The sequence below is a fragment of the Marmota marmota genome, unplaced genomic scaffold (genome assembly GCF_001458135.2).
Source record: "Marmota marmota marmota unplaced genomic scaffold, marMar, whole genome shotgun sequence".
NCBI lineage: Eukaryota > Metazoa > Chordata > Mammalia > Rodentia > Sciuridae > Marmota > Marmota marmota.
The window spans coordinates 2,381,758-2,395,925 of record NW_026000222.1 but is presented as its reverse complement, the minus strand read 5'-3'; the positions used below and the strand labels follow the sequence as shown (position 1 = coordinate 2,395,925).

Genomic DNA, 14,168 nt, shown 5'->3' with positions numbered 1-14,168 from the left:
CCCGCATCTCCGGGCAGGATGTCCATGAGGCAGAGATGGGAGGTCTGCTGTCCTGCCCATCCCAGAAACCAGGAATATTGGGCCCTGGCTAGTGGGGTGGCTGGCTCTAGGACACACCTGCCCCACCCAGGGAGACCTACTAGCCCCACAATTAATCTGCCCCCCTGGAGACCTTCGCAAACATTTAGACTGGGGACTCCCTCCTTTGGTTTTTCCACCTATCTGCAGCTGTGGGTCACCGGCCACTTCCGGAGAGGCAGACGCTGGGGGTTCTTCCGCCCACCCGATCCCCCACACTGCTAGGGTGAGCCTTAGCATCCTTAGAGTGTCTCAAGGCTTCTGGTTCCAACGGGGGGTGCCCCACACCCAGGATGTCGGGGAGGGGCAGGGGGGTGGAGTCCTGTTGGGCACCTTAAGCTGAGCCCTGGGGTCCCAGCAGCAGTCTCCGCTCAGCCTGGTGATTCTGGGTGAGGTGGTGCCCACAGAGGAGAGCCTGGGGTCTGGACAAGGGAGATGAGTTACCCATGCTGGCGGGCACAGCTGGTGGGGGTCTGGCCCCATGCAAGCCTGAGCCGTCCAACCCTGGACTCCAAGTCTCCCACAGCCCTGCACAGGTGACGTCACTCACCCATGCATCCATTCATTCCAGCAGCCCCACACGTTGTTTTTGTCAACATCCTCCTGCATTTCTTCCCTCCGCTGGGGATCAAACCCAGGGCCTCACCCAGGCGGGGCCACAGCCCCAACCACGTCTCTGTTCTTCTTTTGCCTTCATCCATCTTGGGTGGAACTTCTCCTGACCTGGCGCAGGACTGCGACCTTCACATGAATGATCGGATTCTCCTTAGGCTCCCAGAGCCAAGTGAGACTTCCTTCCCTTTTGGATGGGCCACATAGGTGCAGAGAGGTTGGGTAACTGCCCTGAGGCAACTCAGCAGAAGCAGAGTCATCCTCCGAGTCCAATCAGTCTCCACACTGTTCCACCGCTTGCCAGGCTGCTGTGCCCTCTCCCGACAACCCCGGGCAGAGGCTTTCCCGCTGCAGACAGGCGAGTGGGCTGGGAGCTCTGGACTCGGTCGGAGGCCAAGCACCGGGCTGTCAGCGCTCCCTTAGCAGCGACGCGGCTCCTAGGCAGCAGCGCGCAGAGGCGGCGCCTCCGGCCGGGTTGGTGGTGCACCGGGTGCCAGGCTTGCGGCGGGGGCGCAGGCAAAGCCGGAAAGGGCCTGGAAGTGCAGCTGGTCCTGCCGGGGTCGCCTGGAAGACCGAGCCTGTACTTAGTTCTCCGTGGTAAATAACAGCTCTGGTTTCTGCTAAAAGGATTCATTCCCAGAACACAATAATTTTCATCTCCTCCTCGCTACAACCCGTATTTTATGGCTAAATATACGCCATAATGAGCCGCTGGCCTGATAGCGTCGTTAAGGAGATATTTGACCTCGAGTTTAATTGCAGGATGGAGAAAACGGCTGGGGCGCACCGAAGGGCCCGCCAGCGAGTGCAGGACTGGCATCTGGCATCCGCAGCACAAGAGAAAGTGGTGCCTCGGAGAAAGGGCTCGCGGCGCCCAGGCCTGCGGCGGGTGAGGGCGAAGGCGCCATGCGGGCCCAGTGCGGACTGACCCCGGGATCCCCGGGCGTGACCAGATTAGGATGACCCCTATCCCTGGTGGGGCCCCCGCGACACTCCCTCTTCGCCTAACCTGCTTCCCAAAGCTCCCAGAAGAAAAGCTACCCTGTCCCCTGTCCCGAGGAGCCAAGCGCAAGGATAGCTACGGGGTGCCCCTCACCATCTATTACGGCAGGCTAAATGCCGGCGTGAAGTGTCCCCACACACACCCGCATCTCGCGAGGGGGCCAAGCGAGACGGGGAGGAAGCCTGGCCGGCACCTGCTCAGGGTTGTCTGGACTTGGAACCCGCGCTGGCTTACAAACGCCCCCGCGCAGAACGCAGCACAGCGCTAGGGGGGCGGGGGCTCCCGAAACAACTGCGCTGGGTCTCCCCACCTGGGGGCTGTGACCCCAGAGCTTCGGCACCAAACACGTGGGCGGGCCAGAGCCTGCGACCTCTGCAGCGGCTGGGAGCAGGGCCGGTTCAGTCCAGCAGCTGGGGAGGGAGCTGCGTGGCCGCACCCCTCTTTCTCTTCTGGGATTCTTCTCTTCGCTGCTCAATATCAAGGCTACAAAACCCGTCAAGCGAGTGTCAGCAGCGCACGGGTTTGACAAATGGTAGCTCTTTGAGAGAAGGGGGGTGCTGACAACGGTGACTTAGGCCACTTTGTTCTGTCTTGGTGGTTCTTCTGCGGGAGGGGCCAGTGTTAGCGATTTTATCCGGTGAAAGTGAAGGCAATGTTTTCCCCAAAATGCAGCCACACACCTAGTTTTGCACCTCCCCAGGACCTTTTGATGTCCTGTTAAGAACACCTGCCCCCCACAGGGCAACTGCAAATGCTTCCTGACCCCGAAGCAAAGGGGCCCCTCAGCCTCTCCTGGCTCAGCAGCAGCCCTACGGTGGCAGAGCAGAGAGGGTGGGCAGCCTTCAAATCAGGACTGGGCCCTGAGACTCGCCCACACACTCGAGTGAGCATTTTCCATGCCTAAACCTTGGAGTTGGAGGCTGCATCCTGAGAGGGGAGAAAGTTACGTGCTGAACTTGCCCCTGGCCAGGCAAAGGCCCTTACTTTCCCCCTCTCCCTTGAGAGTCTGTGTCTTCCCCTGGCTGCCGTCCTCACTGCCCAGTGCTAAGCAGACTGCAGAGGTCAGGTGCTCCAGGCCCTCAAAGCGTTGCTGAAGTCCTTCGGGTCAGCCTCGCAGTCCTGGCAAAGCAGGAATTCAAAATGGGGGGTGAGGGTGGGGATGCCATCCCTATGTTGCTGGGAGGTCCCGATTCTCCAGGTCCAAGGCGCCAGCAGAGGTGTTAGCCGCTCCCTCCCTCCTCTCTGAAGGCAGCCTGACCCGCCAGAAACCTGGGCTGAACCGCTGGGAAGGTGGTGGGAATGTGCGAGGAGCCACGTCTACACCACGGGCTGAGGAGCTGTGGAGGTGCGGTCACCCACATCTCCCCATCCAAGGTCCTCTAGGAGAGGGCGAGACAGGGCCTGGACTGTCCATTCCTTTGTGTCTCCTTTGCGGCGATCTGGCAGCAGTGTCTGAAGAGCAGGGGAGTGTGTTCGCTGCTGCCCTGGTCCAGGCCCCACCGATCCCACAGGCCAGGGCCACCAGCAGCCCCTCTGGCAGGAGCCTCTCCCAAGGTGCTCCCTCCTGTCTCTGCTTTTCCCACTCGAAGTCCTCATTACCAGAGGAAAGGATCCGGCAAACGCAGCCATGGCCTTTCCTATCGGGGAGGAAGAGGGAACTGTTGGGGGAAGGGAGGAGGAAAGGTTCTGTTGGAAAGAGGGAGACTGGGGCGGCTTTTGAAAAGCCCAACTCCTTTTCTACAGGAAAAAATAAAAAGCAGCTGGCCGCGAACCCAATGTCAAAACCAGGCAGAGCTGAGCATGAGGCAGAAAGAAGGGGCGAGGAGACCAGAGCTGGGCGGAGCAGGAGGAGAGGAGCTCGGCCCAACCCAGTGCGCCTTTGGAAAAGGGCACTGCAGGGCTTCAAGGAGCGTTCTTCTCCTCCACAAACTTGATTGCGCTGTGGAGGGCGGAGGGCGAGGCAGGAGGGATTGCAAAATCCCCGGGTTTGGCGAGCAGGGGGGTGATTGCAGAATTCCCATTTTGTGTGTGCGTGCGTGTGTGGCTGCGGGGAGGGGGTTGGAGAGAGGGTGCAGCACAGTTTCACGAAGTTAGAGGAAGGGAGGTCCCGAGCCGGCAGAGCGCGGGCGTCTTTGATTGGGCCTGGGACGCAAGCTCGGCGAGTCTCGGGCGGCCGCAGTGCGCGGATCGGCGGGCTGTTTGTAATTCCATCCTTTGCTCATTAACATAAACACCACTTGAACAAAAATATACACGGCCACCTACTTCGCCGGGAAAGACAGTCCAACGCCCACCGGCCCGCTCGCCAGCCATCCGGGCCCCCTGTCCCAGCGGCAAGATCCGGGTGCCTGGGTCCCCTCTGTCCTCGCCGCGCCTGGCTCGGGCGAGTCTGCCCCCCGGAGGCTTCCCGGCTCCCGGGTCGCACCCCCACAGTTCAGCTTGTCATCCCTGCCGCAGCCCGACCGAGGTGCCGAGTTGTCAACGCAAATTCCTAGTTAAGCCACTTGTTGATAAAGCCTCGGGGCAAATTGGTTCCTTTTTACCTGGCCGCCCCGCCCCCGCCCCAGCCGGCGCAGCCCTGATTGAAGCCGCCGCTCGCCCGAGGCGGCCTGGAAGCGCGCTAATTGAATTGGAACCGGCGAGGTCTCTGTTCCGCAGGACGCCTGGCGGGGAGAGGGGTGGGACGAGATGGGGAAGGAGGCCTAGGCTTGCTGGGGTGGGATCTAGGTGCAGCAAAGCGGTGGGGCGTGGGTCCACGGAGCCGGTTAAGTGGACCGAGAGCCCACCTGGAGGCTCTCCTTGGTCCGCTTGCCTGGTTCTCTGACCAGCACCTCCACCGTTCCCAGGGATGTCTGGAACGTGGCCAGTCTCCTGAAGCTTTGTCCCCTCTGCTCCCCACTGTCCCCCGTTTCCTTGGGCCAGGAGCCTGCTGGGATAGAAGCTGGGGATGTTTTGAAGTCTGTAATGGAAATCCAGCAAGCTTGGCAGTGGCCAGACTCCAGGTTCCTCTGTATGGACACAGGCAGGTGGGCAGGGAGACCATTTCCGGGATAATTCCCCCCAATGTAGCCAGAAATATCCGAGTGGTAGCTCCTTGAAGATCCTGCTTCAGCGCAGGTCTTCTTGGTCATTCCCTCTTTCCCAATAACGGGATATAGACACATCCGGAGCCATCACCCACTGTGAAGAGCATTTCTTGGTTTTGACAGGGTGGGGTTTGGGGTCCATTCAAGGCACCCCCAGTTCATGACCTCAGATTCAGATCTAGCAGTCACCGTCCAGAGCCAGCCTAGGTTGCATCTGGTGTCCTGCACCAAGGTCCCCACCCATAGCACCCTTCTCTCCTCCTAGCTGAAGGGTGGCCCTGATGCCCAGGGTTGGGCACTTTTTCCACCTCCAAAGGCAGCGACCAAGTTGGACTTCGTTTCCAAAAGGTGCCTCCCTAAGGCCGCGGGTCCCAGGCACGGCCCTGGGCCCCAGGGACTTTCTAGGTCCTCTGCCCCGAAGTCGCGGAAAAGAAGGCTGAATCCGTCACCGGTGCCGCCAAAGCAAGGCTCCGCTGGCGAGAAGAAAGACGTGATAGGAGGGGGCACCTAAGACCCTTCCCCAGCCACATCAGTTTGGGGATTTGCAGCTCCAGCGTGCCTCCCCGGGGCGCCCAGCGCGCGCTCCCTCCCCCGGGCTGGTGGAGGTAAAATAAACACGGCGTCCACGCCAGCAGGACCCATCATTAGCCCAAACCGCGGTTAAAAGAACTGCATCGTCTCAACACGGGAACAGCAGTAACCAGCCCGGTTCGCCCGGCACCAGCCCGCCGCGGCCGCAGCCGGGTGGACACGCAGCCTCCGCGCTCCCAGGGCCTAGAGAAGGCGCCGCCAGACCGCGGGGCCCCGGCCGCGCCGCGCTCTGCGCTTCACCCGGGAGGCGATGCACCGCCTCCGCCGAACGGCAGCCCTCGACAATTCTTTCTGGGAGGCGACGCACAGAAATGGAGTCAGACGAGCGGAACCAGAGTGAGTCTTGGCTGCTTGAAAAGGAGAGCGAGAGAGAAGTCGGGGGCAGGTGGGCGGCGGCGCAGGGCAGCTTCCCCGACGCGACCCCCTCCGGAAAACGCCGCCGCGCAAAGACGCGGAGCAAACGCGAGGGCGCACTCGCTCCCACAAGGGGCGAATTCGAGGCCTGATTATGAGAATCAAGTGAGTCTCAGGCCAATTTGGGGGCGGGGGACAGTCACCCAGCGGAGCAGAAGCTCTGCCTGCAGTCCAGCGAGGAGCTAACTCCTTCCTCAGCTTAACCGAGAGGGAGGTGCAGCGGAGGGAGGGAAAGGACTCATCGGACCTTGGGATCTAACAAAAGAGTCCAAATAGTTTGAAGTTCGTAATTTCTAAAATAGCTAGAATTGAACATCTTCTAGGGCAGGGGCAGAATTTTTGCAGGTAGTTAATTGCCAACTATTAAGAAAGGAGAAAAAAAGTAGGATGAGAAGTAGATGGGTCAGGGCGGGGCGCGGACGTGAGCCGAGCGAGTCGCGGGTTCCTTTAGGACCGGCCCTGGAGTCTGCGCGGACCCCTCTGCTCAAAGATTTGGTATATTTCAGCACTGGAAAAAATATATTTCAAAATAAAAAATAAAAGGACTAGAAAGTTTGAGTGGTGGCTTTATGATTTTCCTCCGGTTGGTTTTTAAATTCTGTAGGGTAGAGAATTGTGGGCTGGCCATGAGGTGAGCCTTGACCAAGAGGCAGAATAAGAACTGTTTGAAAGGGCTGCGGGGAATGGCCAGGGATGTAGCCTGGAGAGAAAGAGCCCTACCCCAAGGAATTCTTGGAGGTCTTTTCTAGAGGAGTGGGGCAGGGGCCCCCTGACCCCTCAGGGGCCAAGCACGGGCTGTCCAAGGGGCCTCTTTGCTCAAAGGCCTCTGTTCTGTGCCTTGAAAACAGTCTGGGTGAGGATTTTCCTAGCTTCCCCGGGAAGGAGCGGTGCCCAGGAGCTGCCTGCCCAGCAGCACGGGAGCAGAGGCACATGCTGAGGGTCGGAGCCCAGGAGGCCACCCCTTTCCAGAAACTGGACAGGACGGGACCAGGCCAGCAAGTGGGGGTGGGAGTCAGCTGGGCCTCCCAGGGCTTTGGAGGCTGCCTTTGGCTTCACTGGGACTGCAAGCTAGGGGCTGCTATTTTATTATTCAGCGTGGTGGGAGGCTGGGGAGGGGAGCTTGCCCTCATGCCTAAGCTGAGTTGGAGGTCATTTCCCCCTTCCTCCTACCCCCGCCTGGAGCTGCCCAAGGTGGAGCACCACGAGGTCTGCACCCTCACCCTTCTTGAGAGGGAGGGAAGTGCTTTAAAACAATCTGACATTTATTAGGCCCTTTCTGTTCACCCTGCTGTGTCTTGTGTTCCTGTCTGTGAAATGAGCCTTACAGCAGTTTCTGAGCAGAGTCAGGAGGTGCTCAGTGGCTCTCTGGTGACAATCCGTCCTCGGCGGCCAGTCTTCATAGCAGCCTGAGGACGTTATTCTTACTGTTATTCTTGCCATCATGCAGAAGAGGAATGAATGGAGGCTCAGAGAGGTCGAGAAGTGGCTCAGAATTCACCCAGCAGATGGGGCTGGACAATAGCCAGCTCCAGGTGGTCACCCCAGGTTCAGGGTACTGTTGTCTGCAGGGGGTGACCAGGACTAAGCCTGGCCGTGAGGGGCAGGGGTTCACTGAGACTATATCCTCTTTGCTGCCTCCGGTTCTGCTCTGAGCTCTCAACCAGTCAAGGAGGCTGCTCTCTGACCTTGCACTCCCCAGAGGGGAAGATACTTGTTTAAAGTCACAGGTGGCCTTACATCCCCTGACTTGTCTCCACGCCACCAAATTCTTGGTCCTGTCTGCCCAAGTCCCCAGGCTGGGGTTCCATAGACTTTTAGGGGCTGCCACAAAAATGGGGTGAGGGCTGGGGATATAGCTCAGTTGGTAGAGTACTTGCCTCCCATGTACAAGTCCCTGGATTCAGTCTTCACCACACACACACACACACACACACACACACACACGAAAGTGAGGAATGCCATCCACCAACCCCCAAAGAACCAGGCTAACGGGGCCTCTGCACCCGCGGGAATAGCTAGCTACCACAGCTAACAATTACTAACTTATCTAATGCATTAACTAACTGGAAGAGAGGGATTTCCTTTGTTCTTCTTTTACACTTGAGGAAAATGAGGCACAGAGAGGTAAATTCACTGGCTCTGTGTCACACAGCAGTGGAACCAAACCTCAAGCAGACAGGGCCCAAGTTGCTGATTATTCATAGTTATATTTGTTTGTTTATTCGTTTGACATTTCTGGCATGGTCTGAATTTACGACGCCCACCCACCTGGGCCTCCCACTGGCCTCTGCACAGTGCAATCCTGATATTTTCCCTCTGGTCCTGGGTCAGCTCTGTGGGTAGGTTGCAAGATGAGGAAAGCAAGGCACCCACAAGTTGAGGCATTTGCCCAAGGCTCAGAGCTAGTGCCAGTGCAGGACTGTACCCTTCTTTGCCTTTGGGGGTCCTGCTCCATGTCGGGGTGCTAAATCTAGGCTGAGGTTGGGCCCTATGGAGTGGGGCTCTGGCCACCCTTCTCCAAGGACCCCGCCCCTGCAACAGACCCAGGGAATCAGCCTACCTCAGTGTGCCCCCCTGTGCCTGTGTCTCTGAGGGTCTCAGCCCCTTTGTCTGGGGGACCCTGCGCTAGGTGGCCCTGAATCTCTCCGCCCCTGCGTGTGCCTCCTGGCCTGTCTGTCCCGGGCTCTGTAGTGCCTCTGAAGCTCTGATGACCAACTTCCCTAGAATATCTGGGTGCGCCCTCCGGCTCCCTGTCCTGTATTTATCCTTCCTTACCAGCTCCCGGGACTGGGCTACCCTTGCCCGTGGCAGCCACCTGGCTGTTCTCCCATGACCCACAAGACAAAAAGGCGGTCCTGTCCAAACCCACCGCAGGGCAAACTCCCCGAGGGGTCACTAGAAAGCCAAAGCCGTTACCCGGCTGGGACAAAGGAGCTGCAGTGGACTGGGATGGCGGGTGGAGGGAGTCCTCTCCAGGCTGACCACAGGCCCGGGCCTTGCAGGTGGTCCCCCTCCTCCCTTCCCAAGGCTGGCCGGGTGGGTGGAGTTCTATTTTCACCCTAAAATACACACTTTTTTTCATAATGTCTAATGCCCTCTGAGGGGCAGGAGCAGAGCTGTGAGCCGTCCCTCCGTGGAGACAACAGGCTCCGCTGAATGCACGGGCGGCTTCCTGGGAGCCAATCGCTGCTTTTGATTAAGAAAAAATCTGCATGTGTGTTTCTGTGGATCCCTCTCTCCTAGTGCCCTCTCCCTGTGCGTGTGCGTGTGTGCGCGCGTGTGCGTGTGTGCGTGTGCTGTAAAACTGTAAAATATCTGGCCCTGGAAATCCGCTGTTCGGAACCCTTGTTTGCCTCTTTTCCACGCCTGCCTGCCGGCTCCTTTCCACAGCGGTGCCACGCTGGGGAGGGAGTCGGGTCCTCGCCCTTCCTCTCTGCCCCACCTTTGTCATCACTCTGCCCCTCAGATCTTTTGATCGACCCCCCCCCACGCACACCCCCACACAGGTCCCTGGAAGGGAGCATTCTTGCATCTGTCTGAGAACAGCTGCCCAAGCAGCGAGGATTAAAATACATCGGGACGCGGTGGGGCCGCCCTCACGGGAAGAGCGGGAAGAGCGCTGCCCTCCATGGCCGGCGTCCAGAATGGGAACGCCCGGGGGTTCCATGTCCCCAGAGCTCACCCTGTCCCTTGGAGCAGCGTGTACCGCTAATGCCAGAAAACTCCCAAAAGTCCTGCAGGGAGAGAGCTGTAAATTCCCGGGCTGCAATGTTGTCAAATATTTCATTGAAGAACGTCATGGAAAATGCGTGCTTTTGGGTAAAAGGGCCAAGTGGAAGGGGTGAGCTCAGGGCTGCAACATGAGGGTTTTTTTTTTCTTTCTTTCTTTCTTTTTTTTTTTTAAACATACTAGAAGCCTCTTCCTGACACGCAGGCTGTAGGGGACATTAACTGCCAGGGACAATCCTTGTCATAGCTGCTCTTGAACTTGGCCCATCCTGTACACCTCGCGTCCCTGCGTCTTCTGTCTGCCAGGGTGCTCTCGGTTCCATGGTCAGGGTTCACAGCCCCCCACCCAGGGCATGCGTGTCCCCTCCCATACCACACAGAACAGCTTGAAGAGCACTAGGCTTGTGTGCCTTCCCAGAGCAGCCACGGTAACAGTCATTGCTACAAAAGTAAAGTAGGAGTGTCACTTGTCTTCCCTGAGAACTAAAGTCAAAACAGAATATGCTCACTGGATTACAGTGGCAGTTCTGTGACCACAATGACCACCACCACCTTGTCATCAGCATCATTACTACACCATCACCACCATCACCATCGCCATTGTCATCACCACTACCATCACCTCATCACCACCACCACCATCAATCACCACCATCACCCTCACAACCATCATCATCATCACGACCACTATCAACATCACCACCATCATCACCATGGTTACCAGCATCACCATCATTACTATACCATCATCATCACCATCACCATCACCATCATTCATCAGCATCACCATCATTATCATCACCACCATCATCACCATCATTGTCACCACCACCACCACCACCACCATCACCATCACCACCATCATCATCAACCACCATCAACATCACCATCATCACCATCATCACCATCATCATCTACCAGCCCATGAACACTTGAACATTGCGAAATAATTGTTGATTCTCTTCGTGAGCTCTTCTAATTTCAGAAATTTCCTAATTATTCTATGCTAGTATGGTTTAGATATTGAGTGTCTCCCAAAAGCTCATGTGTGAGACAATGCAAGAACATTCAGAAGTGAAAAGATTGGGTTATGAGAGTCTTAATTCAACCAGTGAATTAATCTCCTGTGGGTTGAACTGAGTGTTAACTGAAGGAAGATAGGGTGTGGCTAGAGGAGGTGAGTCATTGGCATGACTTTGGGGTATATATTATGTATCTGGCAAGTGAAGTCTCTCTCTCTGCTTCATAATCATCATGTGAGCCACTTCTCTCTGCCACCTCTTCCACCATGATGTTCTTTTGTCTCACCTCAAGACTCAAGGTATGGAGCTATTCTTCTATGTACCGAGACCTCTGAAACTGTGAGCCCCTAAGTAAACTTTTCCTCCTCTACAGTTGTTCTGGTCAGTTATTTTAATTACATCAGCCAAAAAGCTGACTAAATCACTAGCTTTCGAGCCTCTAGGCTCTTGTACATTTCATCTCTTCTTTCTGATAACTATGATTCCTTTTCCCTTTTCCATCAAATTTTATTATCTTTTATTTCGTAGATTAGGCATCTTAAAATAATTCCAAGGATAGCCTAACTCTGTATTTACAAGTAGTAGCCCTACTGTGCATTCCCATTTGTTCATACAGCAGCCAATGTTGTCATTGACTGTCTCCTGACTAGCCTTACTTATGTTTCAGCTGTGTCAGTCTTAGTTTTATTGTTCATCCGATATTTTACATGATGCGTAGCACATAGTAAGATATTAAAAACCTCATTGTGTGAATTAATAGAAGACTAGATAAATTATCTTGGACATTCCCTGAAAGGTGTTATAGTTTTGATCCCCCAATGAAAGTTTATTTCCTTATAATTCCCNCCGGGCACCATCCGAGCTGGATCTGGTTCCCCGCTCGGGTTACGGCGCGCTCTGGGCCCCGGCGGCTTCACTTAAGCAATTAGCCAGTAAAAATGCCTCGGGCTTGGGGAGTGGGGACGTCGCAGGCTGTTTTTACACCACCCCCCTCCAGTTTGGGGATTCCTGGGGCCGGTGCCCGAGCGGACTGACTTGGGACCAGAGCAGAGTCTTAAGGGATTCTCGGCTGAGAGAGAAGCTCTGCTCACGGATCCTGTGGCATCTTCTCCCACAGCCCAGCCCCAGGCTGAGCCTCAGGGGTCTTCGTTTCTGTTTGAGTAGATCAAGTCCCCTAACCCGGTCACACCCTCTAGGAAACGGGTGTCATAATTAGTTCCAATATTCAGAGGAAAAAAACTGCAGTTTATACAGCGTCCCAAGGTGTGGGAGGTGGGACCACATCCCCAGGACCACTGGACTATGCCTGGAGGGTCTCTCTGCAGGGTGGCCCCTTAACCTGCCAGCCCCTTTCCTAAAGGGAGAGGAAGAAGACTGGCTTGATAGGGGACCCTGGGAATATTAAGCAGGTAACCTTAGGGCTTTTACCAGGGTCCCGGGGTAAAGTGCAGGGGGATGGGGATCATGATCATGAATTAGCTCCAGACATTTTTGGCAAAGCCTTGAATCACCTTAGGGAGGGGTCAGGAGGATACCATTTTCACAGCTCATCAAGGGGATTCGTAGCCCAGAGAAAGGCTAAGAATGCCTGCCGAGGGCTGTGTACCTAGTAGTGCAGTGGGTGGTGCGTGGTCAGCCGTGGAGAGCACCACAGCTAAGGTCACTTGGGCTGTTAGGCTAGCACCCTCAGCTGTCTAACGAATCCCAGCCCCTGCAGCCTGGGAAGCCTAGGCTGTGGCGTGGGGACAGAAGCATTTTGAAAGTGCACTCTTTCCACTCCTGGACTATCTGGGAAGACGACAAGGCATGCCCTTCTGTCCTAAGGGGAAGAGAGGAAGGACGGAGAGATGGTGGCTTCGCAGCCACTAGCTGACCTGGGCCAAGTCCTCTCTGGGCTTCAGCTTCTCTACCCCAGAAATGCAAGATCAAAGGCGACCTCTCAGGGCCCCGAAAGAGCCAAGAACTTGTCTCTGAACTCACAGAAAAGCCATCTTGCCATGAATGTGGTTTTCAAGAAATTGGGGGGTCCATATTACAGAACTGGGTGCTCATTCCTCTCCCCAGTCAGGCCCCACTCTCACCTCCCACCTCAGTAGGGACTGGGGTTTGGGGAGAGCTTTAGTCTTTGGCAATCCCAAGACCCCAGCTGCTGGGCCCCTCTCTCCCTGGGCACCACTCTGCAGATCTTCCCCTGCGGGATCTGGCTAGCTCTCAGGCCTAAGGAATAATCCCGCAGCTTCTCCCCTAAAGGGCAGAAGTTCCTTTATCCCAAAATATAAGGAACTCCCCAGGGGTGTATGTGAAAGGCTATGGTGTGCTGGAGGCGGGAGGTAGGAAACCCCATCTCAGGATTAGTCAAAGAATCTGCAGCAAACCCCAGCCTAAAAGGAAGGAGGCTACTAGTAAAAGGGCCCCCAACTTCATGTTCTGTAAACTCCCCTCACTTTGGAAGCCTGCGGGAGTGAAGGAAGGGGAGAGGGGAATGGAGATGCTATTGCCACTTTTGGAGAGCGGTGGGTGCCTGTGCACCCGCCACTGGCTCACCTCTGCTAAAGGCCAGGTGTGGGGAGACCTCCTTCCCAGGATCAAACCTCCCTTCCAGCACCCAGGCCGCTGTCCTCTGCAGCTTCCGTGTGTGTGTGTGTGTGTGTGGGGGGAGACAATGATGTGTGCCCACGGCATGCGCTGGGGTGGGGTGGCCGTTTTTGTGGTTGTGTGTGCATGTGGGACCAGCTCTGGTGGGCAAATGCAGCACAGCATGGTGGTAGGCGTGCCTGGAGCATGGGCTCCCCTCAGTGGGCAGGCTGTGTGACCCTGGGAGGGTTGTGGCACCTAAGCTGTAGGTCTGCATTGGTTGGGAGGGTAAAGGCAAAGCTTTGGAGGTACTGAGGGTGTCTGTGGGTAGCAATGCCAAGTGGGCCCTGAAAGTGGAGTCTGTCTGTCCACCACGGCTGTCTGTCTGTGAGAACACCCAACTGTGTATGCACAGATAAATATTAAGTGGTTATGTCCCACACTCGCCCTTTCCCCAGGCAGGACAAGGCTGGGGAAGCAACTCTCTCATCTCCAGAGCCATCTTCCCAGCCGAGCTCTGCCAGGGGAAGCGGCGACAGCCCGGCAGGCTAAGCCGGCAAGCCACCCACCCCCAGTTCCTCGCACAGCAGTGCCAGGCGCCCCGAAGGCGTCAAGGCGTCTTCCGCCAAAAAGTTGAAGGCGTGTGTGTGTGTGTGTGTGTGTGTGTGTGTGTGTGTGTGTTGCGGGAGGGGGTGTTGGTGAGAGGTGGACAAAGATCTGGAGAAACCCCAGAGGCCAGTGGACTTTGAAGGAGCCGCAAGCTGGGCTTAAAGCCCGGCACACGCCTGTCGCCCTAGCTCGAGCCGGGGCACAGCTGTATGGCTCTTCGCGATGACCCGCGAAAACACGCCTTGCCCCCCTTCTCCCTGCCCAGGCCGGCGCCCAGCGGAACGCTGGAAAACCACACTCACCTGGGTCTGTGCGCGCCGGCCTTCTGCGTGATCCCGCGCTCCGCCCGACAGCACCTCCGGTGCACCCGAGCTAGCCCGCAAGCCGCGCAGCGAGGTTGGCTAGGGACGGCGTGCGTGCAAGCCCCTCCCGGCCAGCAGCCAGGCGCTG

At 56.8% G+C, this 14,168-nt stretch overlaps 1 long non-coding RNA gene across 1 annotated transcript in view; it reads right to left on the bottom strand.

The window, feature by feature from the left end:
• LOC125613076 overlaps window positions 1–14,162 on the bottom strand; it is a 25,258-nt gene extending 11,096 nt beyond the window's left edge. The window contains exon 1 of the long non-coding RNA XR_007343576.1: window positions 14,021–14,162. This is a non-coding gene — a long non-coding RNA (uncharacterized LOC125613076). The remainder of the gene's footprint in view (window positions 1–14,020) is intronic.
• Between the last annotated feature and the right edge of the window lie 6 nt (window positions 14,163–14,168).